General features: G+C 41.6%; 1 protein-coding gene across 15 annotated transcripts in view; it reads right to left on the bottom strand.

The window, feature by feature from the left end:
- Gprk1 (G protein-coupled receptor kinase 1) overlaps positions 1-26,993 on the bottom strand; it is a 609,802-nt gene that overhangs the window by 187,246 nt on the left and 395,563 nt on the right. For 3 of the 15 annotated variants that reach the window (XR_011605115.1, XR_011605114.1, XR_011605113.1), the window contains one exon: positions 1-19,657. This exon is cut by the window's left edge. The exons of the other annotated variants lie outside the window; for them this stretch is intronic. The gene's annotated coding sequence lies outside the window, so the exon portion shown is untranslated. The remainder of the gene's footprint in view (positions 19,658-26,993) is intronic. 15 annotated transcript variants of the gene reach the window in all.

The raw sequence follows: 26,993 nt of genomic DNA on the forward strand, positions 1-26,993 counted from the left end.
TGATTGTGTAGCTAATAGTTGTGATCGTTGAGATAAGTAGGATTTCATAAAACTTGTTGCAAAGGTTGAAAACATATAAAGACGACATAGTTTAGTTAAAAGAATTTCGTGGTTTACCGTGTCAAAAGCCTTAGTAAAATCTAAAAGGGTCAATAAAGTAATATTGCATCTATCCATTTGTAGTCTAATATCTTCAGTGATTTTTAAAACAGCTGTTGTGCAACTTCTGTTCTTCCGAAAACCGGACTGTTTCTCAGATAAAATATTGTGTGCATCCATAAAACTCACAACTTGGTTAGCAGTTAACGGCTCAAGAACTTTTGACAAAAAAGGCAGAATGGCAATAGGTCGATATTAGCGCGAACTGAGCATGACCCAAGTGGGTCATTTCTTTCTTTTCTTTTCTTAAAAAAAATTTTTTTTTAATTAACTTGACCCATTCTGACTTGCACACACTTCAAAAATCTTCCATTTCAATGTATTCAAAATTAACTTTACCCGTTCAAACGCCCACAAAAGTCTTCCACTTTAAATGTATTGGTCTTGTACCTACCCTGCAGTTCCACAATTGAGACAAGCGCCAAATCATCACGAAGTCGACTGCGACGTCGCCATGTCTCTGATGAAAAAATGTGATTGAAAGCAAAGAGCCCCAGCAAATAAAATAGCTAGACTTTTGTGCACCTTTGCCTTTTAAATAATCCGACATTTTTTCGTAAATGTAAGTACAACCAATTAAAGTAGCTTGTGTGGGTTTTAAAATACTTGTATTTCTTAAAAAATTAAAATGTTTATTATTAATATTTATTAATATGTGAAGTTTCAAAAATATATTTTTATATAACGATTTGCATAGTAGGATATGTCTATAAATACCCTGACCCTCACCATAGACCAAGAAAGGAAGTTTAGGGGACTATGGTCTCTTTATGGAAAAGTAACCTTTTTTGTTCCTATATATCGTATATCTATATATCCAATTCGTATATAGCTCCAATAACAATAACATTTTTTTGAAGATCTTCAATATGCGCAATATTATTTGACTATTTTGTTACGGATGCAATAGCAAAAGAAACTTCCTTTATAGCTCGACTGGATGTGCTCACGCTTGAATCACAAAAATCACCAAGAGTTATAAGAAAACTGCCGCTTGCATAGAATCCAAGTGCTATTAGAAGCTTAACCTATTGCTTAATTGTCGTTTCCCTGAAATAATTGTTTTTGGTTATAATGAACAAGGTTATCCAAGAGAACCCGTTACATCTTTACATTGGATTCAAATCGTCAAGAATCATATTTAATTCCCTTTTTTGATAAAAATGTTACAAATATATTGTTAGCTCACCTTCTAAATTAAATTTTTTTGCCGCATAAAGGCCAGATAAACGTATTTTATGGAGTCCATCAAAGTTAAACCATAAAGTTGGCTATAATATATATTTAGTCAATAATTAACTCGTTTAAGAGAAACCAAATATTTAAATATTTTTATTGAAAAATGTTTTTATAACAAAATGTAAATGTACGAATATACAATTTATTTATTTTGGCACAATTACACTGTATATACGTAAGAGGGGATATCAGAGTTGATTAAACTGTAAAAAAATTTATTAAAAAGCTAAATTTTTTTTTCAGACCTTCCACAACGTTTTCTTAGCAGAGTAACGGGTATCTAATAGTCCAACAGAGGCCATCGACTACAGCGCTCTGTCTTGTTTTTCATCTTCTGTCTAATTGCTAAAATTAATTGGGATCTTATTTTTGAACCTCATCTTAAAGTAACTTAAAAAGAAAACACACAAGTAATTATACCCGTTACTCGTAGAGTAAAAGGGTATACTAGATTCGTCGGAAAGTATGTAACAGGCAGAAGGAAGCGTTTCCGACCCCACAAAGTATATATATTCTTGATCAGGATCACTAGCCGAGTCGATCTAGCCATGTCCGTCTGTCCGTCTGTCTGTCCGTCCGGATGAACGCTGAGATCTCGGAAACTATGGGAGCTAGGCTATTGAGATTTGGCGTGCAGATTTCTGAGCTTCTTACGCAGCGCAAGTTTGTTTCGGCACAGTGCCACGCCCACTCTAACGCCCACAAACCGCCCAAAACTGTGGCTCCTACAGTTTTGATGCTAGAATAAAAATATTAACTGAAATGTATTGTTCTCATCAATACCTATCGATTGACCCAAAAAAAAGTTTGCCACGCCCATTTTAACGCCCACAAACCGCGAAAACCTGTGACGCCCACAATTTTCATGCTAGATAAAAAATTTTAACTGAAATGTATTGGTCTCGTCGATACCTATCGATTGATCCAAAAATTTGCCACGCCCACTCTAAAGCCCATAACGCTTAAATTTGTATACCGCCGGTAGGTGGCGCATTTTAATCTCGCCTTGCTGCTTGCATATCTCCATATAGCTGAGTAACGGGTATCTGATAGTCGAGGTACTCGACTATAGCGTTCTTCCTTGTTTTAACTTAAACTGCCCATCCCCTCCCTTACAGACCAACCACTCCATTTCGTGCTTTGCTGTATTTGCTCTCGCTCTGTTGGCTTCCAGTCTCTTGGACTTTATGCATTAAAATGTGACCAATGTCACATTTTGGACATCTCCTCTAGTTTTTGGTTATCTTTATCATAACGAAAATTAAATAGTTAAAGACAGTGACCTTATACGTAAAAATAGTATCTTTATTCTTGAGTTTATCGCAAACTTCTACACTGTGTTGTTGTTGGTGCACATGCATCGTGCATATTATCGTTTCGTCGTGAATATTCACACGCACAAAAACCTTATCGCTGACACAACTGCAAGCTGCGCTTTCTACATCTACATTGTTCGTCCTATATATATGTATATATTAGACAACTATATAACAACATTCTTTTTAAATAATCTTGCTATGTGCCGGCAGCGGAATTTTTGATAAAACGTCTATAATAACTGGGACTGGGACTGAGAGTATAAATAATAAATTGAGATTAAACATTGTTCAGACCCACTATCCGGCGAATCTGGACCGGCCCCGCTATCCAACTGCACCGCTCTCTCGCTCACCCGCTCTCTCGCGCTCCCGCTCTCCTGCGCTGTTCCCAGCTCCCCTCCGTCAAGTCACCGCTGCGCTTTGGAGCGCGGAGCTGAGTTTAGACTTGAGTAGTTCAATTTTGGCATTTATATTGAATAAACCGCGGTCGCATCCCCGACTAATTTGTACAGTGAAGCTTTTGCGTAATTACTTTTCGGTCAAGGGGCACTTCGCGTTTCGGGTGGATTTCTCCCCTATAGCTTAGACGCTTTCCGCCGCACCAGCAGCAAACCGCCGAAGCCCAGCGCAGCAGCCCGCCGACGCCGCCAGTTCCCGCCGTCGCCTCCCACGACATTCCACCAGCGCCACCAGTACCCCACTACCCCCGGCGTACATTTTGGTCCATTCGAGCCGATAAGATAAGTAAAGCTTTTTCGACTTATTAATTGCCGGTCTGCAGTCAGTCTGTACGATTTGTCCAAAATCAAAGTCCGATTAAATCCGACAACGGCAATTAATAAATTATTTGGCCATTTTTTTCTTCGATTTTCCTTTTGCTACGTGCGGCCATATTGCCAATTTTTCCGACTCCTTTTTTAATTGCATTTGGCCGCTCATCCATACATACATACACATAGATAAAATCGAGAAAAAAAATTCCAAGCTTAGAAAAAAATATTGTGCAAATATAAGCCAAGCATACAGTGAGAATTATTTAATTTCCAGCGTTCTGTATATTCAGGCCCCCAAAACTTTCCAAGATTTTCTCACTGTATATCCGCAGCCGGTAAAATACTTGCACATACTTTTTCGTTTTTCCAAATACAGTCCACATACAAATAAATCGAAAACGTCCACCACAACACATACCCCGCCGGCAATAATTATGAAATAAATTTAAAACCTGCGAACATTACATACTTACATATCCATATCTACGTACATACAAATATCTACATACATATCCATATCTACATACACACATACATTCACATATAAATTTAATTCCACCATCCCGTTCCGACTAATTAAAGTTTTCCGTCGGCCATCCGTTTAAAAATAATAAAATAAAAATTACACCAACAGACGTAAACATTTTTTTGGTTATTTTTTAGTATTTTTTTGGTATTTGGTATTTACTTCGTAAAATTTATTTTATCCAGGGAAAATAATACCAGCACTCCACCGCATGCATTGCATCCACCGTCCACCAATTTTTTGGTATTTTTTGAATTTTTTCCCTCGGAATATTAAACTAAATTAAAACAAATAGCTTCCTCCGGCCAACAACTTATTGGCATATTTTGGTATTTTTCTTCATTCAGAAGTTTAAATAAAAGCGAAATAATACAATTACTCCACCGGGGACTACATATTAACACATATTTGGTATTTTCCTCCCCTCAATTTATTTCAAACGCAAACTACCAGCACTAAAAAAATATATACCAAACTTGATCCCAAGTACAATATACAGTGGCGAAAAAAATAATAGCACCACTTCAATACATTTTCTTCTGGGTAAAATAAAATTGTTTTCAGTGTTTGTTGTTTTTCATCACAACATTTTTTTGTACTCTTTAGTATTCTTTCTAACGAAAAAATGTGTTACCTAAATCCTGCCTATAAATTTATTTTTAAGTGTTTTATTAAAAAAGCCCAAAAAAAGACGAAAAAAAATATCACTACTACAACATTTATTAGCAAAAGCCCCATATTTTGCCGAGTAGCCTTAATACAAAGCACGGGTCAATTAAATTTATCTATAATTTCAATGTTTTGAACATAAAAAGTTTGATAATACCATTGAAATGAACGTGGAAAGCATTGCACTGAAGAAAAGCGTGATATCATCCAAAAGTTGATAAAGGATGGAAAATCTTACAGAGTAGTTGGTCGGATGTTTAAATAAAATGATTAAGAACACTCTAAACTATAAAGAAAAAGATGAATCACGAGGACGAAAACAATCTATGACTCCCCCTTCACGACAATCGATTGATTCGTCAGAGTAAGAAGGATCCTTTCAAATCTGCTACTGAGCTTAAAAAGGAGCTTAAAATAAATGCGACGGTGCAAACTGTGCGTACATATCTCAGGGAACATAACCTAAAAGCCTGCAGCCCGAGAAAGGTACCACTTTTAAATGCCAGACATATTTCTAAGCGAATGAAGTTTGCCAAGGATCATGCGAATTGGTCACCCGATCAGTGGAGGAATATTTTACGGTCAGGTGAGAGCAAGGTGATTATGTTTGGTGGAAAAGGATCCAGATCGTATTTCAGACGACCAAAGAACTCGGAATTTATGCCCCAGTACACCACAAGGACCATAAAGCATGTAGGGCGTAGTGTGATTGTATGGGCCTGCTTTTCTTATTACGGAGTAGGCCCGATACATTGGATCAAGGCCATCATGGATCAGCGCGTATACGTGGATATCATGGATACCATTATGCTACCTTTCGCAAAGTATGAAATGCCGCTCGTGTGGGTCTTCCAACAAGATAATGACCCCAAACATACCAGCATGAAGGCAAAGAAAAGGTTTGGGAACAACTCTGTGAACGTTATGGCGTGGCCTCCGAAGTCTCCAGACCTTAATCCAACAGAGAATCTATGGTCGGATGTCAAGAAGGCAGTCGCTGCATCAAAACCAACATACATCGGATCCCTTTGGGGAGTAATTAAGGAGTCCTGGACTCAAATTTCCATAAAGCGATGAAAGAACCTAGTTGACCCCATGCTAAGACGCTGCCCAGATGTTATTAAGTATTAAATGAAGAATATAAACATAGATTTAACAGTTCATAATTGTTATCTTATGAATATTGGTAGTTCCTATAATTTAAAACCCATTCTTAAAAAGCGGTGCTATTACTTTTTTCGTTAAGTTTAAATAAAGATTCTTAAATAATTTAAAAACTAAAAAAGAAATCATCATTTTGTTTTCACTTTCTGATACTTTGTTGCAATTCGATTCCAAAAAGGTATTGCATGTTTTGACAGAGCTAAAAATATAGGTAGGGTGACTATCCAAACATTGCTCGGGTAAGTGGTGCTATTATTTTTTTCGCAGCTGTACATATACCAAATAGGTTAAATGTTATAGTATTTTTTCTCCACGGGTGATATACGAACTCCTTACTCACCGTTCCTTATCCGCATCATTGGGTTTAGTTCCACAATTATTCCAATTCCAATTACTTTTTTTGTCGACAACTCATTCTACAGCAGAAGTCGGAGACAGTGCAGCTGATAGTTTGCCAATTCTCAAAGCTAAATACGGCTACTGCTATTCCGTTTACGAGAGATGTGGGGCTCAGATCGCGGATATGATAGCCCAGGCTCTCCAAGTTCAAGCTTTAGAAATATCCGGAATTGAAACCGAAAATTGGGACTGCCTTTTAGTGTACATGTGCTCCTCCAAACTTTCTAAGCTCACGCTGTCCTTGTGCTCAACAAGGCAGAGATTGCGACGTGGCAGGAGCTGAACGCCTTAGAAGCCATAGACGACGTACGGCCGTCAGGCTCGAGTCAATCTCTGCCAAAAACATCCGCAGAACCCAAGCCAAAAGGACATGACCTTTGTAAGAAGGAAAACCATCCTGTCCGCACATGTGCACGATTTCTCCAGATGACGGTCGACGAGCGGTCGGCATATATAAAGAGGAAGCAGCTGTGTCTGAACTGCTTCGCACGAGAGCGTCAGCTGCGTGATTGTGAAAGCACTCATAGTTGCTTTACGTGCCGCGGCCGCCATCACACCTTACTACACAGAGGCAACTCCTCCCAATCGCCTTCGAATTCCTCCCCGAGACCCAGGTCAAGACCAAATACGACAGTTGCCACCGCTTCCGGGTCCGCGGACTCCACAGTCCAAAATTACTTCGCGACGGGGTATAGATCCGTCTTGCTGGGCACCGCCATAATTGACAAATGTCACCTGGGGTCGAATTTTAAAGCTCGTGCCTTGATAGATTCAGGATCAGAGGCAACCTTTATTTCTGAGCGGCTGTTCAAATTAATTAAGTTGCCTCACCAGGTAATCCGTTTCCAAGTATCAGGCTTAAACCAGACATTATCCGCTGAATCAAAAAGCTATGTCAGTTTACCATCCGTTCTCCGACCAGGCCTGGCCTGCAGATCAACACGACGGCCTATGTTCTTCCTCAATTAGCTGGAAACCTCCCATCTTGTCTGATTCCGCAACAGTTTCTACGGGATCTTGCCGAACTGCCACTAGCGGATCCAAAGTTCTATGAGAGCGCACAGATAGATATTCTGGTCGGGGCCGACGTACTGCCATCCATTCTCCTAAGCGGCATCCGGCCGCAACATTTGTGGCTCTCTCCTCGGTCAAGAAACCATTTTCGGGTGAATCCTAACAGGACCCGTTCCTGCACCAAGGGAAAATCAGATTTCCGTTTTTTCCACGCGAATCTCCCACACGGTTGACACGTCCTGGATAGGCTTATCACTAAATTTTGGGAGGTGGAGGATCTACCAGTAAAAGTGACAAAATCTTCCGATTTGACATGTGAGGAAAATTTTCTCCGAACGACTACGAGAGACGATAACGGCAGGTATGTCGTAAGTCTTCCGTTTCGTGATCCCCAAAACTTAAAATCCGCTCTCGGTCACTCCAGATCCTCCGCGTTGTCGCAGTTCCTAAGAACCGAGCAACGCCTAAAGAGCGACAGTCAGCTGAAAGCCAAATACGACTCCGTGATTCAAAGTATCTCGACCTCCATCACATGAAAGAAGTCCGTCCTACCCATAATTCTGCCAGTTATTACCTTCCGCATCATGCCGTGCTCAAGCCGGAAAGTACAACCACCAAGCTACGTGTGGTTTTCAATGCCTCCAGCCCTTCAGAGAATTGGATCAGTTTAAATGATATCCCTCGTACTGGCCCAGTCTTACAGTCCGATCTAACTATCCAGATCCTGAAGTGGCGATATTTCCGATACGTTTACAGTGCCGATATCGAGGGAATGTATCGGCAGATATGGGTAGATCCGAAGCATTCCCCGTTCCAGCGCATCTTATTCCGCAACAGCGAGGGGTACATACAAGATTTCGAATTACAGAAAGTAACTTTTGGAGTCAATTGCGCGCCATTCCTGGCCATTCGAGTCCTGCAACTGCTGGCAACTGACGTGCAGCTCAGCCATCCAAGAGCAAGAAACGTCATTTGAAATCATATGTATGTAGACGATGTCCTTTCGGGTGCCGGCTCCGCCGAGGACGCTAAGTTCATTGTTCACGAGCTACAAAGTGCTCTAGGTTCCGCGGGGTTTCCATTGAGAAAATGGACCTCCGACCACAAAGAAATATTAGCTCATATCCAAAGCGATAATCTTCTGACATCCGACTTCCTCGAGATCGACACTGAGAGCACATCCAAAACTCTCGGCGTACGATGGAAGACGACGTCCGATGAGTTCTTTTTCGTCCCACCAGATTTAGCAACGGAAATCTCCCCCACGAAACGCCAAGTCCTTTCCCAAATTGCCAAGTTGTTTGATCCAGCAGGCTGGCTCGCTCCATTTGTTGTGTGTGCCAAAATCTTTATGCAAGAGATTTGGCTTCCGGATCTAGGTTGGGACGATAAACTTCCAGTTGAGCTGTGCCAAAGGGGGAACAGCTTTCTCCAGAGCTATTCGGTCCTAGACCAGGTCAGAATACCCAGATGGGTTTTAATCCGTCCAAAGTTCCGCGTAGAGCATCACGGATTCTGTGACGCCTCGTAAAAGGCATACGGTGCTGCGATCTATGTGCGCGTAGAGGTGGGCCATAAGACGATGGTGCACTTACTCACGGCCAAGACGCGTGTGGCGCCAGTCAAAACGGTGTCCCTTCCCAGGCTGGAGTTATGTGGGGCTCTCCTTTTGTCCGAGATGGCCGAAGCCATTCTTCCCAATATGCCGAGGCTGACCTCAAAATTCCGTTGTTGGACCGATTCTACGATTGTGCTAGCATGGTTAGCCAAAGCAGCGTGTCATTGGACAACGTTCGTTGCCAACAGGGTGACGAAGATCACCGAGGTCACTGAGGCATCCAATTGGTCACACGTTCAATCCGAACATAATCCATCTGATTTGGCTAGTCGAGGAGTTCCCCTTCAAGAGCTGGTGGATAACCCGCTTTGGTGGCATGGACCCACTTGGCTGCAACGTCCACGCGATCATTGGCCCAGCCAGGAAACCGACCTGCCGGTGACTGAGATCGAAAAGCGTGCCGTCAAAGCCCATGTGGCGTCTATGCCGACAGAAGATTTCCTGGATCGCCTTTCCAAATTAGATAGAGCTTTGCGGGTCCTCACGTTTGTCCATCGAATTGTCCAGCGATGTCGAAGACAATCACCGCTTTCCGGGGTCCGTCTAGAGGCTCAGGACGTTGCCGCCGCGGAAGAACTCATGACAATTTGAACTCAGCGCAGGTATTGTTCTAAAGGAAACCGCTGCTTGAGTCAGAAGCGTCCTGTGCCCGCGGCAAGTTCGATTCTCTCCCGGAACCCCTTTCTAGACAAGAAAGGGCTAATCAGGGCATACGGCCGAGTAACGGCCTCCGACAGTTTGCGGTATGATGAACGACATCCCATAATCCTATCGAACGAATGTGCACTCTCGCGGCTTCTGGTAAAATTCACGCATCTCATTTCGTTACATGGTGGTAATCAGTTAGTGGTGCGTCTCACCCGGTCCAGATACTGGGTTCCGAGAATAAAGAACTTGGTGAGGGCAGTGGTTACCTCCTGCAAGGTCTGCGTCATCCACAAAAAGAGATTGCAAGTCCAGATGATGGGAAATTTTCCAAAAGAGCGAGTGTCTTTTTCCCGTCCGTTCACGTACACAGGGATGGATTACGCCGGCCTGTTTGATATAAAAAATTATACCGGAAGAGCTTGTCTTATTACAAAAGGGTATGTGTTGGTTTTCGTTTTTTTCTAGAGCCTACATCCGACTTAACGACTGAAAAGTTTCTGGCCGCTTTCGCTCGTTTCGTATCTAGAAAAGGGTGTCCTCGCCAAGTCCAGTCCGACAATGGAAAGACCTTCGTATGCGCTTCCACCGTGCTTTCCCGCGACTTCCTGCAAACTGTTAAGGAGTCTGTGACCGATGCGTAAGGTCATCAGCAGTTCACCTGGCAATTTATTCCTCCTGGGGCACCCCATATGGGAGACCTATGGGAAGCTGGTGTCAAGAGCTTCAAGACCTCGTTTTACAAGTCCACCGCTACAAAGAAATACACCTTTGAAGAGCTGTCCACCCTCCTAGCGAAAATCGAAGCTTGTCTGAAATCCAGACCGCTATCTCCCATGTCCGAGGATCAAACTGATCTCTTAGCGTTGACACCAGGGTGGTTTCTTGTTGGTGGACCTCTTCTATCCATAGTGAAACCTGAAGTAAAGGGCGAAGTCCATTCTGAACCGGTGGCAGCACTTAATGTCTCTCCATCAACAATTCCGCAATCTATGGAAAGATGAGTACCTTAAGGAGCTCCACAAGCGCAACAAGTGGCAAGTCCCCACAGAAAATCTGCGTGTCGGCGATATGGTCGTCATTAGGGATGACAATTTGCCCTCAAATGAGTGGCGACTCGGAAGATAAGACTCCGTTTTTCCGGGAACCGATGGCAATGTCCGCGTAGTCGACATTCGAACGGCGCGCGGCATTGTCAAACGTCCAGTGACCAAGGTGGTTCTTCTTCCAAGAGAGCCGTCCAAAACTACCTCGTAACGAGCCGCGTTTCTTATACACCTTAGTCCGTAGCCATTATCCACGCCACTGTTAATCAGCCCTGTTTGTTTTTTTCCTTACCCACACTCTAACCAGGAAAATGGCTCCCCGTCCACGTAGCGCTCAGGCATTGGATAGCAGACGTACGAGTGGTACTTAGTCCTACCGATGCCGAGTCTGCCGCGGAATCCATCCTCTTCGGAAGTGTCAGAGGGAAGTGAGGGCATTTCTTATAAACATATACTGCGCGAACTGTCTCGCACACGAGCACTCCATTGGGAGCTGTCGTAGCGGTGACCGGTGCAGAACGTGCGACCGGAACCATCTCACGCTGCTCCACATGCACGAAGTTGTTTCCCGGAAAAAGTCCGGCTCCAAGCGACAGCCCGCTTCTCCGCAGCATTCGCACCGGCAAGATCCGCCAACACGCCAAACGCTTGCCCCTCCACCGCGCTCAGCATCCTCGACACCAGTCACACTCTCCAGCGTCATAGCGTCAACTGCTTTGACTGCTTTGGTGATCGTCGAGACCGGGGAGAAGATTTTGACACCGCCGCACTCATCAATCCGTGCACCCCGACAAGCTCCATCGATGCATCCCTGGCCGCCGATTTTCGTTTGCCGACAACAAACGTGGGCAATGAGAGCATCTGCACGCCGACGATTCGGTCGAAGGTCGACGAGACCATCAAGCTGGTGGTGGTCCTCAAGATCGAGCCGAACGTGCGCATCCGCACCCCCATCCGTGCGATCAGTGAGAGCGTCGTCCAGAAATTTAAGGAGCTACCGCTCGCGGATCATTGATCCTGGGCGCGGACGTCTACCCGAAGGTGATACAGCCGGGCTTCCACATGGTCGACGAGGGACCGCCAGTAGCCCAGAAGACGGTGTTCGGTTGGATCCTCTCCGGCGCCTGTACGCAGGCTTAAGGCGTAAGCGACTGGCCGGGGTTCCGTCCCTTTCTGCAACGCTAGCGATTGCAAGGGGGGCGAAATGTTTAGGCCCACTGTCCGGCGAATCTGGACCGGCCCCGCTATCCAACTCTCTCGCGCTTCCGCTCTCCTGCGCTGTTCTCAGCTCCCCTCCGTGAAGTCTCCGCTGCGCTTTGGATCGCGGAGCTGAGCTTAGACTTGAGTAGTTAAATTTTGGCATTCATATGAAATAAGCCGCGGTCGCTCCCCCGCCCATTTTACAAAGTGAACTTTTGCGTAATTACTTTTTGGTCAAGGGGCACTTCGCGAATCGAGTGGTTTTCTCCCCTACAGCTTAGACGCTTTCCGCCGCACCAGCAGCAAACGCCGAAGCCCAGCGCAGCAGCCCGCTGACGCCTCCAGTTTCCCGCCGTCGCCTCCTACGCCATTCCACCAGCGCCACTGGTACTCCGCTACCCCCCGTCGTACATTTTGGCTCGGAAATTATTTTAGATTGAATTGGATGAATTTCAATTACGTAAAAACATAAGATATACAGTTTACTGTAAAGGGGAACCAGATTGACAACGCACGAATCTTGCAACGCTTGCAAAATGTCTACAGCCGCACAAAATTAAAAAATTGATTTATAATTGGCTTAGCAATCGTATCCTATCAATCTTTATGGTATCTATTATCGTTTCGTTGTGAATACTCAAACGACGAATCCTGGTGTCAGATGCAGCAGTCGGCCTTAGGGCCCTCGGAACCACTAGCCGCGGCTGCCAGTTCTACGTCGTGTCCTGCTGCTGTCGGCTCCGGTTATGATCAAGCACTATGATCAGATCGTTTAACTACTAGTTAGTCTGAAACTCTGGCTCCGGCACGGTTTTGCCGCCTTCAACTGCCAACGCGGGACCATCGCAGTTAGCCTTATCTGGAGTTGCTTAAAGGAAACCTATGCCCTTATCGGGCATTGCACAAAAAAAACTCTTTTTTGTCTCCCGTATTATCCCTGGTGCTTCTGAAGACGATGTCAAAAACCACCTTAGCAGCAAACTGAATTTTTTTCGAACGGAACCAACAGTCCTGAAGTTCAAGTTTAAGCAGAAACGTGAAATATCTTCGTTTAAAATTTGACTTCCTGAGGTACATCTTGATAAGGGTCGCAATATTTCTAGATGGCCTGAACATGTCATTGTTCACGAGTAAGTAAATAAGCTTTATCGGGCTCACGGGCCTCAGATTCCTTCAACCAACGTTCCAAAAAACTAAATAATAATTTTCCCTACACTACCAAAATGTTCGCAGTTTATTGGGCAAACTTAGTGAACAGTACGTCCACAATGTCTCCGTTGATGCTAATGTGATTGCTTTTACTGAAACGTGGCTTAATTCCTCTGTGTCTGACTGCGGAATATTAGTTCAGCAATAAGATTACCGCCGATGATTGGTACGGACAACACCTAAAAGTTTGTTGCTGTTCGGGATTCACGATTATATCGTTTTTATTTCTCGGTCTGATACTAGCCTCTACCTTCAGCATTTGGCTCAAATACCTTCCTGCCATTTCTTGGATGCCCTAACTGATTCAAATGTTGTCCTTTCCACATCCTCCCATGAGTTTGTTCACGGTCTTATTGATCTTTCTTTGGGACAACTAAACACAGTTTTGAATTGCTCTGGTAAAATTTTGGACCTTCTTTGGACCTAGCCCGCTGTCTAGTCCCGAAGACGCGTACCTATGTACATTTGAGGTTACTTTAGAAGCATTAGTTTCATTATTGCCATGTCCCGAAATCGAACCTTACTTCTTTTCGTTATTTTCGTAGCGCTAAGTTCGCAGAATGAATACGTATTTATCCGAACTCGATTGGTATTTCATGGACTCAAACGATGATCCCATACATATTGTAGAACAGTTTTATGGTTTACTCTTCAGCTTTCGATATTTTTATACACTTGCAGAGGGTATAATGATTTCAGTCAGAAGTTTGCAACGCAGTGAAGGAAGCGTTTCCGACCCCATAAATAAAATATATATATTCTTGATCTGCATGACTAGACGAGTCGATCTAGCCATCTCCGTCTGTCCGTCTGTCCGTCCGTTTCTACGCAAACTAGTCTCTCAGTTTTAAAGCTATCGGTCTGAAACTTTCCCAAAAGTCTTATATCTTTTGCTGGTAGTATATAAGTCGGAACCAGCCGGATCGGACAACTATATCTTCTACACTCAAAAAAAAATCACCATAAATATTAGAAAATCGCCCGTGATTTCAAAACGCCATTGAATTAAGAAATATTTTCTTGATTATAGAAAAAATACCTACAATTTAAGGAATTCGCCATACTTTTTTTTTTTTTTGTAATGAAGAAGAGGAAGAATCGCATTTTTTTCTTTAACTAATGGCGAATTTTTCTTGATTTTTTTTCTTGAAATAATGGTAAATTCTTACTTAAATTTAGGAAAGAAATACCCATATTTTAAGAGAAAGTGATTTTTTTTTATACATTTTGATGGTGGTCTAGCTGGTAAAGACGTCCGGTCAATAAACAATCGAACAAAAGTACCTGGTTCGAGCCCACGCCACGGCAAGTGTACTCTTTGTTTATTTATTTTTCTTTTTTTTTTAATTTATGTAACTTTTATTCTTATTAGTTTCACTTTTCTATTTACCAAATTGTATAAACGGTTGTTAAAAAGGTTTAGATTAGAATAACCGTTATTGGTATGCGTAAAGCTGGACAAAAAACACCTTAGCCCTCTTTAGTCATTGTATGACAAGAAGCACGCGTGGCCGAATGGTTAAGACGTCTGGCTATGGTGTGAGCGGTTGCGGGTTCGAGTTCACGCCGGGGTTGTCTGAGGTAAGGATTTTTCCATTTGTTGTATTTATTTATATGTTTATAAAAAGTATTTATATAAAATAAATCTTTAATAAATTCAGGTAAATATAAAAATTATCAGACTGTATTCCCATGTAATAATTGCCATTAAAATTAGAAACGGTTTTATCCATTTAAAATCCAAAATTGGTATACAAAACCAACCAAATTCCTCAAATGTAAGGTGTAAAATGTAAAGAGTAATGTAATCTTACATTATAAATATTTTTTTGTCTTATTTTAATAAATTTTTCCTTAATTTTAAGGTTTTTTACCATACATTTAAGAAAAATTTGTCATTATTTCCAGAAATGGCAAACCATAAATTCAAGAAAATTATTTATTTAAAATAAAGGTGAGTCGCCGTTGGATGAAAATCATAGGCGATTTTCTTGATTTAAAGGCGAATTTCTTGATTTAAGGGCGATTTTTTTTTTGGGTGTAGCTCTCATAAGAATAATCGGAACAAAATTTAAAGAAAACAAGAAAGGAAGTTAACTTTAGCCGAAGCTTATATACCCTTGCAGTTATAAAAAACAAAAAATGATATTCCCAATACCAATATGTCAGAAAACACCGAAGCTATAATTTGCTTCATATTATTTACCCACTAATTTTCCGATCGTTCCCATGGCAGCTATATGATATAGTCGTCCAATTTTGTTAAAATTTAATTCGAAATTCAAAACTAATTAAAAAATGTTATTTCCAAGCTTGGAGCTTATATGATTATCAAACCGGACTTTTAAAAGCTCAATCTCTAACCTTGTTCACGTGACCTCTGGTGTTCCACCGAGGACCTCTTCTTCTTGGAATTTTCATAAATTACTTGCCTCAAGTAGTTCTCTCCTGTCATGTTATGTTGTATGCTAACGACGTAAAACTTTGCTTGCCATTAACGACTTCCAATTCCCATGCAATTTTGCAAGCCGATTTGAACAATATGCATTGTTGGTGCATTCAGAATTTGCTGTTTTCAAACATCTCTAAATATAACTTTATGTCCTTTTATCGAAAGAATCCTTTTTCTCACAAGATATTTTATTGGGTTGAGTGATCTTGAATGCAGAAATTCCAGAAACAATTCCTTTTGCTGGCATTACGTTACATCTTAACCCACCTGTCTTTGCCCCTGCCCACTTGATGTGAGACCGGTACTATGTTTATATTGGCAGATATTTGCTGACTTTAATGAAATAAATAAAATAAAAATCGCCAGAAATCTAAAAAATATCTTACAAAAATTTTAAACTTTTTGGAAACAAACCTTATTTACATGGGCCATATATAAAGCCGTGGTTGGTAAATCATGTTGATCGGACCAAAGTTTAACCTTTTTAATTAAAAATGTTGTTTCAAGATTTTTTTTCAAATTATAGGGGATTTAAAAAACTTGGTTAATGATTTGGCCCCTTCATAAACTTTGTGAGAAGTCTTAAAACTCCCCACAAATCTCGAGGCAGGAGAGTGCATGGACCTTGAACCCAAGGAGAGCGGAGAAATCGAGAAACCGAACAATACAAGTGAGATTACCTTTAGCGTCGTGTGATCAAAGACCCTGATACCAGAGTCAAGACACTGATACTACACGGTTGAGACTGCAACGGTGAGATTTTGAGGGACACAGATATTGGTTAGGGGGATCAGCTGCGACGTTACAGAGAACGAGATCCCGGCAGGGTAAGAGCGAAAAAAAGTCCGTGCAGGGTGTCTGGCGATATTGTGGGCTAGCGAAAACGGAGAATCGTGTGTATGACCTGCTGACGAGAACCAGACCGCCCTTAAGGAGTCCCGAGATACTGGTGCCTTCACGGTTGTTCTGGTCGGAAGGTTCCGCAACATCCTTAGTCCAGCAAGTCTTGTGAGATCGGAGCGACGCAGAAAAAGCGACGCCACAGAAGTCGTCGAAGAGGACAAGGAACCGGAGAGCAGCGACGTCATAGAGCAGCGCCGCCGCCGAAAGTACACGGGAGTCACGAGCAGTGAAAGGTGCGACGTCGAGCAGGGGTGACACCACAGCCAGCTTACGATCACAACCATTTCAGCGAAAGAAAAACAATCAAGTTCTCTGATTTGTCCCAATCGGATATTCTGTACTTTCTTAAGTGACGGGCAGTCACGCATTATACTTTTGGTGGGACAAACATACAATATCACTAAGCTAGACGCATCATTTTCGTAGCCTGCAAACAGAAAATAAGTTTCTCACAACTAAAATTCTGTAAAATAAAAACTTCGTAGTCCAGGCCTGACAGCATTTTATTTTTATAAATTACACCAGTTTAAAAAATAAAATCGTCAATATGCTACAATGAATTTCGGTTTTTATGCGTACATTTTTAAAGATGGAACTTAGGCACAAAACGAAAAGTTTTTTAGACTAAAAACATTAAATCACAACAATTTCCATCTTGTTTTCCCCATGACTCTACATCCGCCCCTTGTGATACGAATATATTGCGAACTTATTTGCCAATTTTTTTTAGTCCACGTACTCCTCTATTATTTACGATAACACTTCATTCTATCCATACCCTCTCCCTCCCTCCAACTGCATTTTCATGCCCCTTATTAGTGAGGACTATGATTTTCAAAATCTTCAAACAACCAAGTTATCTTTCTCTTCGGACCCTGAACTTGTACCGAGCTGTGTTATAACAAAAATGTGCCGATGCTTTGTGCAAACTTTTTCAGATATTCCTTCTAAACTCTTATTTCTCTAAAGTTTGGAAGGAATCTTTTATCTTTCCACTTCATAAAAAAGGGAGCAAATCGGATATTAAAAACTACCGCGGTATCGCAAAACAGAGCGCGATTAACAAGTGTATTGATCAGCTAATTACCGCTCAGCTACAGCACCAATGCAGCTCAGCCATGTCCCCGATTCGGCATGGCTTTACGAAACGAAGGTCAACGTCTACGAATCTTCTTGAATTTACTTCAGTCATTAGAAGCGCTTTTAAATACAATTTTCAAACTGAATTTCGATTCCGTAAACCATCAGCTATTATTGAAAAAAAAATTATACTTTTCGGATTTACGATCACGTTGACTGAGTGGATTTCAACAAACTTATCAAACCGGACTTTTAAAAGCTCAATCTCTAACCTTGTTCACGTGACCTCTGGTGTTCCACAAGAAAGCCACCGAGGACCTCTTCTTCTTGGAATTTTCATAAATGACGTGCCTCAAGTAGTTCTGATGATGTATGCTAACGACATAAAACGTTGCTTGCCGTTAACAAATCCCAATTCCCACGCAATTTTTCAAGCCGATTTGAACAATATGCATTGTTGGTGCATTCAGAATTTGCTGTTTTCAAACATCTCTAAATATAACTTTATGTCCTTTTATCGAAAGAATCCTTTTTCTCACAAGATATTTTATTGGGTTTAGTGATCTTAAATGCAGATATTCCAGAAACAGTTCCTTTTGCTGGCATTACGTTACATCTTAACCCACCTGTCTTTGCCCCTGCCCACTTGATGTGAGACCGGTACTATGTTTATGTTGGCAGATATTTGCTGACTTTAATGAAATAAATAAAATAAAAATCGCCAGAAATCTAAAAAATATCTTACAAAAATTTTAAACTTTTTGGAAGCAAACCTTATTTACATGGGCCATATATAAAGCCGTGGTTGGTAAATCATGTTGATCGGACCAAAGTTTAACCTTTTTATTTAAAAATGTTGTTTCAAGATTTTTTTTCAAATTATAGGGGATTTAAAAAACTTGGTTAATGATTTGGCCCCTTCATAAACTTTGTGAGAAGTCTTAAAACTCCCCACAAATCTCGAGGCAGGAGAGTGCATGGACCTTGAACCCAAGGAGAGCGGAGAAATCGAGAAACCGAATAATACAAGTGAGATTACCTTTAGCGTCGTGTGATCAAAGACCCTGATACCAGAGTCAAGACACTGATACTACACGGTTGAGACTGCAACGGTGAGATTTTGAGGGACACAGATATTGGTTAGGGGGATCAGCTGCGACGTTACAGAGACCGAGATCCCGGCAGGGTAAGAGCGAAAAATAGTTCGTGCAGGGTGTCTTGCGATATTGTGGGCAAGCGAAAACGGAGAATCGTGTGTTTGACCTGCTGACGAGAACCAGGCCGCCCTCAAGGAGTCCCGCGATACTAGTGCCTTCACGGTTGTTCTGGTCGGAAGGTTCCGCAACATTCTTAGTCCAGCAAGTCGTGTAAGATCGGAGCGACGCAGAAAGCGTGACGCCAAGGAAGTCGTCGAAGAGGACAAGGAACCGGAGAACAGCGACGTCATAGAGAAGCGCCGCCGCCGAAAGTACACGGGAGTCACGAGCAGTGAAAGGTGCGACGTCGAGCAGGGGTGCCACCACAGCCAGCTTACGATCACAACCATTTCAGCGAAAGAAAAACAATCAAGTTCTCTGATTTTGGACAAATCGTACAGAAAGTCAAACGAATTATATTTTCGAGTGGCTGACTGCAGACCGGCAATTAATAAGACGAAAAGCTTTACTTATCTTATCCGGCTCGAAGGACCAACATGTACGCCGGGGGGTAGCGGGGTACCGTGGTGGCGCTGATGGAATGGCGTGGGAGGCGACGGCGGGAAACTGGCTGCGTCGGCGGGCTGCTGCGCTGGGCTTCGGCGGTTTGCTGCTGGTGCGGTTTTCTGCTGGTGCGGCGGAAGCTGTATGGGAGAAACCACTCCAAACGCGTGTCTGCCCCTTGATCGAAAAGAATGTACGCACAAAAGTTAACTTGGAAAGTAGGCGGGGGTACGACCGCGGTTTATTCAGTTTTAACTCCAGAATCGAACTAACTAAGTCTAAGCTCCGCTCTGCGCTCCAAAGCGCAGCGGAGACTTCATGGAAGGAGCTAGGAACAGCGCAGGAGAGCGGGAGCGCGAGAGAGCGGGAAGCGGTAGAGCGGTGCAACTGGATAGCGGGGCCAGTCCAGATTCGCCGGACAGTGGGCCTGAACAGTCCCAATCGGATATTCTGCACTTTCTTAAGTGACGGGCAGTCACGCATTATACTTTTGGTGGGACAAACATACAACATCACTGAGCTAGACGCATCATTTTCGTAGCCTGCAAACAGAAAATAAGTTTCTTACAACTAAAATTCTGTAAAATAAAAACTTCGTAGTCCAGGCCTGACAGCATTATATTTTTATAAATTACACCAGTTTAAAAAATAAAATCGTCAATATTCTACAACGAATTTCGGTTTTTATGCGTACATTTTTAAAGATGGAACTTAGGCACAAAACGAAAAGTTTTTTAGACTAAAAACATTAAATCACAACAATTTCCATCTTGTTTTCCCCATGACTCTACATCCGCCCCTTGTGATACGAATATATTGCGAACTTATTTGCCAAATTTTTTAGTCCACGTACTCCTCTATTATTTACGATAACACTTCATTCTATCCATACCCTCTCCCTCCCTCCAACTGCATTTTCATGCCCCTTATTAGTGAGGACGATGATTTTCAAAATCTTCAAACAACCAAGTTATCTTTCTCTTCGGACCCTGATCTTGTACCGAGCTGTGTTATAACAAAAATGTGCCGATGGTTTGTGAAAACTTTTTCAGATATTCCTTCTACACTCTTATCTCCCTAAAGTTTGGAAAGAATCTTTTATCTTTCAACTTCATAAAAAAGGGAGCAAATCGGATATTAAAAACTACCGCGGTATCGCAAAACAGAGCGCGATTAACAAGTGTATTGATCAGCTAATTACCGATCAGCTACAGCACCAATGCAGATCAGCCATGTCCCCGATTCGGCATGGCTTTACGAAACGAAGGTCAACGTCTACGAATCTTCTTGAATTTACTTCAGTCATCAGAAGCGCTTTTAAATACAATTTTCAAACTGATTTTCGATTCCGTAAACCATCAGCTATTATTGAAAAAAAATTATACTTTTCGGATTTACGATCACGTTGACTGAGTGGATTTCAACAAACTTATCAAACCGGACTTTTAAAAGCTCAATCTCTAACCTTGTTCACGTGACCTCTGGTGTTCCACAAGAAAGCCACCGAGGACCTCTTCTTCTTGGAATTTTCATAAATGACGTGCCTCAAGTAGTTCTGATGATGTATGCTAACGACATAAAACGTTGCTTGCCGTTAACAAATCCCAATTCCCACGCAATTTTTCAAGCCGATTTGAACAATATGCATTGTAGGTGCATTCAGAATTTGCTGTTTTCAAACATCTCTAAATATAACTTTATGTCCTTTTATCGAAAGAATCCTTTTTCTCACAAGATATTTTATTGGTTTGAGTGATCTTGAATGCAGAAATTCCAGAAACAGTTCCTTTTGCTGGCATTACGTTATATCTTAACCCACCTGTCTTTGCCCCCGCCCACTTTATGTGAGACCGGTACTATGTTTATGCTGGCAGAAATGAAATAAATAAAATAAAAAACGACAGAAATCTAAAAAATATCTTACAACAACTACAAACTTTTTGGAAACAAAACTTATGTACATGGGCCATATATAAAGCCGTGGTCCGTAAATCATGTTGATCGGACCAAAGTTGAACGTTTTTATTTAAAAATGTTGTTTCAAGATTTTTTTTTAATTATAGGGGACTTAAGGGGGTTCACCTGTGTAATACTTTTAAAAAATCGTTTATTTTTTTATTGCAAATTTTCAATCTATAACATGTCAAAAAACATTGTGTAAAAAAAAGGAGGAAGGGGATCTTTATGGTCCTGGAATCGCAGATTGAATGTAAGTTCATAAAAATGATTATTCATCACATCCTCAAACTTTAAACGCGTTTTTCTCGAAACCGTGTTTTTCAAGGTGGTGTGCAGGATTGCGCAAAATCTGTTCGATGAATTAAGCTGAAATTTGAGGGGTCAATTTGAATGTATAATCCGAGGTACTGTCGTAGGGGTTTCTTATAAATATTTTTTTTATTGTTTTTCACACATCTTTTAAAAAAATGTGAAAAATTTTTTCTTCCCAAAGTACGCCATTTTGACAATTTTCAAAAATTTACGAAATTCCTACGTCAGTACCTCGGCAACTTGATTACGAATAACGGAGTATTTTCGTTTCCTGCACACCGTTTAGGTCCGTAAATTTGGGAAAGTCTCGTTCCAGCTTCGGTCAACAGTACACTTTCTTGATAAAATTGTTGTACATAAAAATATATAAACTGAAATAATAAACTAACAAAATACAAAAATAATTATTCAAAAACCTTGAATAGTTTACTTACACAAAATATCCGAAAAAGCGCTTGAAAATCGACATTCACACAGGTTAATGATTTTTTGATTTTCATAAACTAAGTGAGAAGTCTTCAAACTCCCCACAAATCTCCAGGTAGGAGAGTGCATGGCAACAGCGAAGATGACGAGAATAATGGACCTTGAACCCAAGCAAAGCGGAGAAACCGAGAAACCGAACAATACAAGTGAGATTACCTTTAGAGTCGTGTGCTCAAATATCCTAATACCAGAGTCAAGACGCTGATGCTACAAGGTTGAGACTGCAACGGTGAGATTTTGAGGGACGCCGAGATTGGTTAGGGGGAACAGCTGCGACGTTACAGAGAACGAGATCCCGGCAGGGTAAGAGCGAAAAAAAGTCCGTGCAGGGTGTCTGGCGATATTGTGGGCTAGCGAAAACGGAGAATCGTGTGTATGACCTGCTGACGAGAACCAGACCGCCCTTAAGGAGTTCCGAGATACTGGTGCCTTCACGGTGGTTCCGGTCGGAAGGTTCCGCAACATTCTTAGTCCAGCAAGTCGTGTAAGATCGGAGCGACGCAGAAAACGTGACGCCACGGAAGTCGTCGAATAGGACAAGGAACCGGAGAACAGCGACGTCATAGAGAAGCGCCGCCGCCGAAAGTACACGGGAGTCACGAGCAGTGAAAGGTGCGACGTCGAGCAGGGGTGACACCACAGCCAGCTTACGATCACAACCATTTCAGCGAAAGAAAAACAATCAAGTTCTCTGATTTGTCCCAATCGGATATTCTGTACTTTCTTAAGTGACGGGCAGTCACGCATTATACTTTTGGTGGGACAAACATACAATATCACTAAGCTAGACGCAGCATTTTCGTAGCCAGCAAACAGAAAATAGGTTTCTTACAACTAAGTTTCTGTAAAATAAAAACTTTGTAGTCCAGGCCTGACAACGATTTATTTTAATAAATTACACCAGTTTGAAAAATAGAATCGTCAATATGCTACAACGGATTTCGGTTTTTATGCGTCTATTCTTAAAGATGAAACTTTGGCACAAAAACAAGCTACGAAACGTTTTTTAGACTAAAAAATACATTTTCACCATTAAAAAAATGTTTATTGCCATGTTTTTAATCAGGGACCTAAACTTTACTGGAAAACTAAGGTCTTCTTCGTGTAGCATTTTGACGATTTTATTATGTAAACTGGTGTTATTATTTTTAAAGCATAAGTTACTACTAATACACTTTTACCTACAGTCCTTCAGTCCTGTTATATGCGGTACGACTAATTTATATTTGTATATTTTCAACAAATTTGAAAAACTTCGAAAATCAAGCCCAAGGGGATCAAAACGAAACTTTAGGTTTGGATTCCGAATGAATGTAGTCGGTTCAAGAACAATTCTCGATTAATTTAAGAACAAAAAGAAGAACAAAATTTAAACTTTATGGACATGCTAGTTTTTCTGAACGCCTGGTAGAGATGTATTTAATTACATTACTCTTGCTTAAATATTATTAATAGTTATTGTATTTTGGTTTTTGGTGATGACATAAAAATGTATTTACTCTTAGAACTAAAGGTTTACGACGTCTTTTCTAACCTCTGCTACCATGTCTCAAAGTCGGACAGTCTAGAAGCTGAACCACCGAACGGATTTTTCGAGTACAGACAGTAGGGACATTAGCCAAAATACATGTGTTCATAATCTGACCCAACCGTTTAAGGATAAGCATTTGTCAGTGACGCGTTCATAATTTCACCTTAATGTTCATGATTTGACCGAGCGGCGTTCGTTTTTTATGAACGACGAATAGCGGACGGACTGTTTTTTAATCGTTTTTTTTTTTATAAATAAACAATAAATTTTAATTGTGTATTTTGTTGAACTTAATTCAATTTCACCAATGGTAAGATCAACATAAAGTGTAATAAAAAAAGCTCATTACAAAAATTGGACATTGTGGCAGTCTATGCGTCTATGTCTGGAATAACTACACTTGCGGGCCTTCCAAGTATCCAATTGTCTGATGGGTGCAATCTTTTTAGTCTTCTTCTGTTCATAGGTCTGGAAAGTGTGAGAGACGAGTCTTGGTCTGTAGCGAGTGGCAGTCTTACTAATAGATGTACAAGCAGGAATAGTTTTGAGGACTCAAAAATTGTTTTTGTTTCTTATATAGTACGGGGCGTTTATCAAATGTCTAAAAATTTTGTCTTGCCAGGGTTAAATTATTTTTACAAACGTGCTACAGGCAGTGCCCCAGAAGTGTAAATTCCAATGTAGACTAGGTATTAAAATAGTTTTCATGAGCCGAGTTTTCGCATCCATATCATTTTCCTGGACTTTTGCCTTATGAAAGCACAGGTAGTCACAATGTGCTGCTTCCAGGTAAGCCGACTGTCCAAACTAAGGGTGTGTCCGTGTCGGAGTGCTTCATTGGTGTCCCGTCCAAGGTGAGGCGATAACTGTTCAGCTATCTTCCCAAGATAACTTTGTATTTCACAATTTTTGATTTTGTAAAATAAGAAACGGTGTCTAGCTTAACCAGCCGCAATTGGCCCTGAGGGGAATCCCTCCACAAAATGCATTGCAAATAGCTATCCCTCTTGCAAGCCCTAACACAACGGTACATTTGGCCAATATCTCTTTTGATTGCTACTGGGTGGGAACGAAACCGAAGAAGAACATAGAAAAGTTTTTGCTGAGTTACAGGACCCGACATAAGCACATCGTTGAGAGAATTTCCAGATAAACTGCCCGCAGGTCCATTTAAAAATATTCGAAGTTTTGTTGTGGAAATATCTTCCTTTAGGACGCAATGATGAGGCAAGAAGTATCGGCACGACCCGATGTCAGCGGCAGAGACTAATGGCATATGCCCTATTGAGCCTTCAAGGCTGACCGGCGATCCAGCTTTCTCTCTAGGGACAAGAATCTACGATGAGCTTGCTGATAGGACTCTTCCAACAGATCAAGATTCAGTTTGGAAGGTAATCGAACAGAATAATCACCAGCTGGCAAACGAGCGACATGCCTCGTCGCCTCATCCTATGTAGCCCGTATTAATATAGCGAAGGGTAGATCATGAGACGACATTAAGGAGAAGCAACGGGAGAGGCCATATCCTCCAGAAACAACCCAACCCAGGCAAGTCTTCTGAATTAGAGGCAATCCAGGAGGAAGCTTGATTTGCCCAACGCACAACAGCTCGAAGAAACGTCTGGCTCCAATTAAAGGGTCAACACACTGACGAGCATAAGACTTGGGGTCAGCTTACTGTATATTTTCAGGTATGTTCTAGTTTCCGAGGCTGTCGGTGCGATTACTGCGGTAATATTAACTGAGTATTCGGATGTAACCTAGTGAGCATCCGTCACAAAATTCGAATCTTTCATTCCTGTTACAAATGCTGAAGTCTTCTGTGTTTGAAGCAGGGTGTGGTGCTTAGATCCGCATGTACGGCAATTACTGGAATTGCATTGCATCACTTGATGACCAGTCATCAATCAATCAATGCGTTGGTAAGGTCAGGATGACTATCTATGACCGTAGTGAAGATAAAATAAATCTCAGTCCACTTCGCATAGCCTCCAAAGACTTTCGGAAGCTCAAGAGGCGGCAGTAAGGTTGCCCTATGTCGAGGCTAACGCTGCTGAGGGCCAAAAGTACCGTGAGTAATACCATCAGCAAATTTTGAGTGCGAAAGCAATTGCGAGGCGGGCACTGATATTTCCGCTCCGCTTTGATATTTGCGAACCAATAATTTAAAAATAAGGAGAACGTCGTAAAATCTCTCGCCCAAATCACTTTCAATTTCCTTGCAATCCAATTCTTTGAGCTTGTTAAGAAGGTTTCATCAATCAGCTCCAGCCTCACGTGAAGGACGGACTTGTCACATGAAGTCAACGTCGCACTTGATAAGGAGTCCACTAGACGCCTGGCACTTTAAAAATATCACCTTGTTTGCATCAGCGGGAACATCTCCAACATTTCCCGTAGCCATGACGACAGCAACAACAAACACCAGCAGAGTAAATGCCCGAAATTCGGTTTCAGCGGGAAGATGAGCGTAGAGAGGACGAGGGAATAACGGTCCGTTAATTTACTATGCTCGCGCCTAAGTATAACGCAGCTTGCGCAAACTCAAAACTTACATGAGTATACAAGAAATGCAAATGAACAAACCGAGAGAGCGAGATCGAGAGAAATTATTATAATATAAGAACTTGAAATAGGATACGTTTATTACGTGCTGCGGCTGACTTGACACCTATAAACTGAAATCTTTAAAAAGTTTAGAAATAAATGGTATACCTGTTAGTCGTAGAGTAAAATGGTATAAAAGATTCGTCGGAAAGTATGTAACAGGCAGAAGGAAGCATTTCTGACCCCATAAAGTGAAGCCATGTTTGTCAGTTCTTACGAACGCTGAGATCTCAAAAACTATAAGAGCTAGAAAGTTGGGATTAAGCATACAGATTATTGGGTTTTCTTCGACGCAAGTTTGTTTTATCGGAGTGCCTCCCTAACGTCTACAACCGCCATAACGCTTAATTTGTCTGTCTGGCGTCCAAATTTTTTAATATTTTGTACAATTTTAATTGGGATTTTATTCTTCTTTTTAATAATTTTCTACATGCCAAAAATGGTTCAAAGTTGACCATTCATTTAAAAGTAATAAGCAAATAAAGAAATAGACGATAAGTGGTGTGTTAGTGTGGTGTGCAATCTCGAAAACAGCTGATTGGCTGCATTCGATTCTTCATCTCTCGTGCACTTCCTTTAGCTGAGTATCGGGCATCCGATAGTCAAGGTCAACAACAAATTAAGTAGTATTACACAAGTTGCTCGTAGAGTAAAAGGGTATACTAGATTTTTCGGAAAGAATGCAATCCTTTTGGCGTGAACATTCTCTATTTTTCTATGTTTGCTCGCTACGAAACTCTTGCAACTTGCTCAGTAGATTTGTGCTTTCGTCCCACCAAATGTATACTAAACGTGACCGCCCGGTTAACACTAACAACAACTTAAACTTCGTGTTATGAGTCGTTTATTCACGACTATGGGTTACAAGGTTAATTTATCTTGTGCTGGTGCTTCTTGCGCTGATGCTTCTAGCAGTCCTCCGCTGCTGGTAGCGTCCTCTGCTCCTGATACTTCTGCCGTCACTGGTAGGAGATGACGAAGAG

Source organism: Drosophila suzukii (assembly GCF_043229965.1).
Source record: "Drosophila suzukii chromosome 2 unlocalized genomic scaffold, CBGP_Dsuzu_IsoJpt1.0 scf_2c, whole genome shotgun sequence".
In the NCBI taxonomy this organism is placed as follows: domain Eukaryota; kingdom Metazoa; phylum Arthropoda; class Insecta; order Diptera; family Drosophilidae; genus Drosophila; species Drosophila suzukii.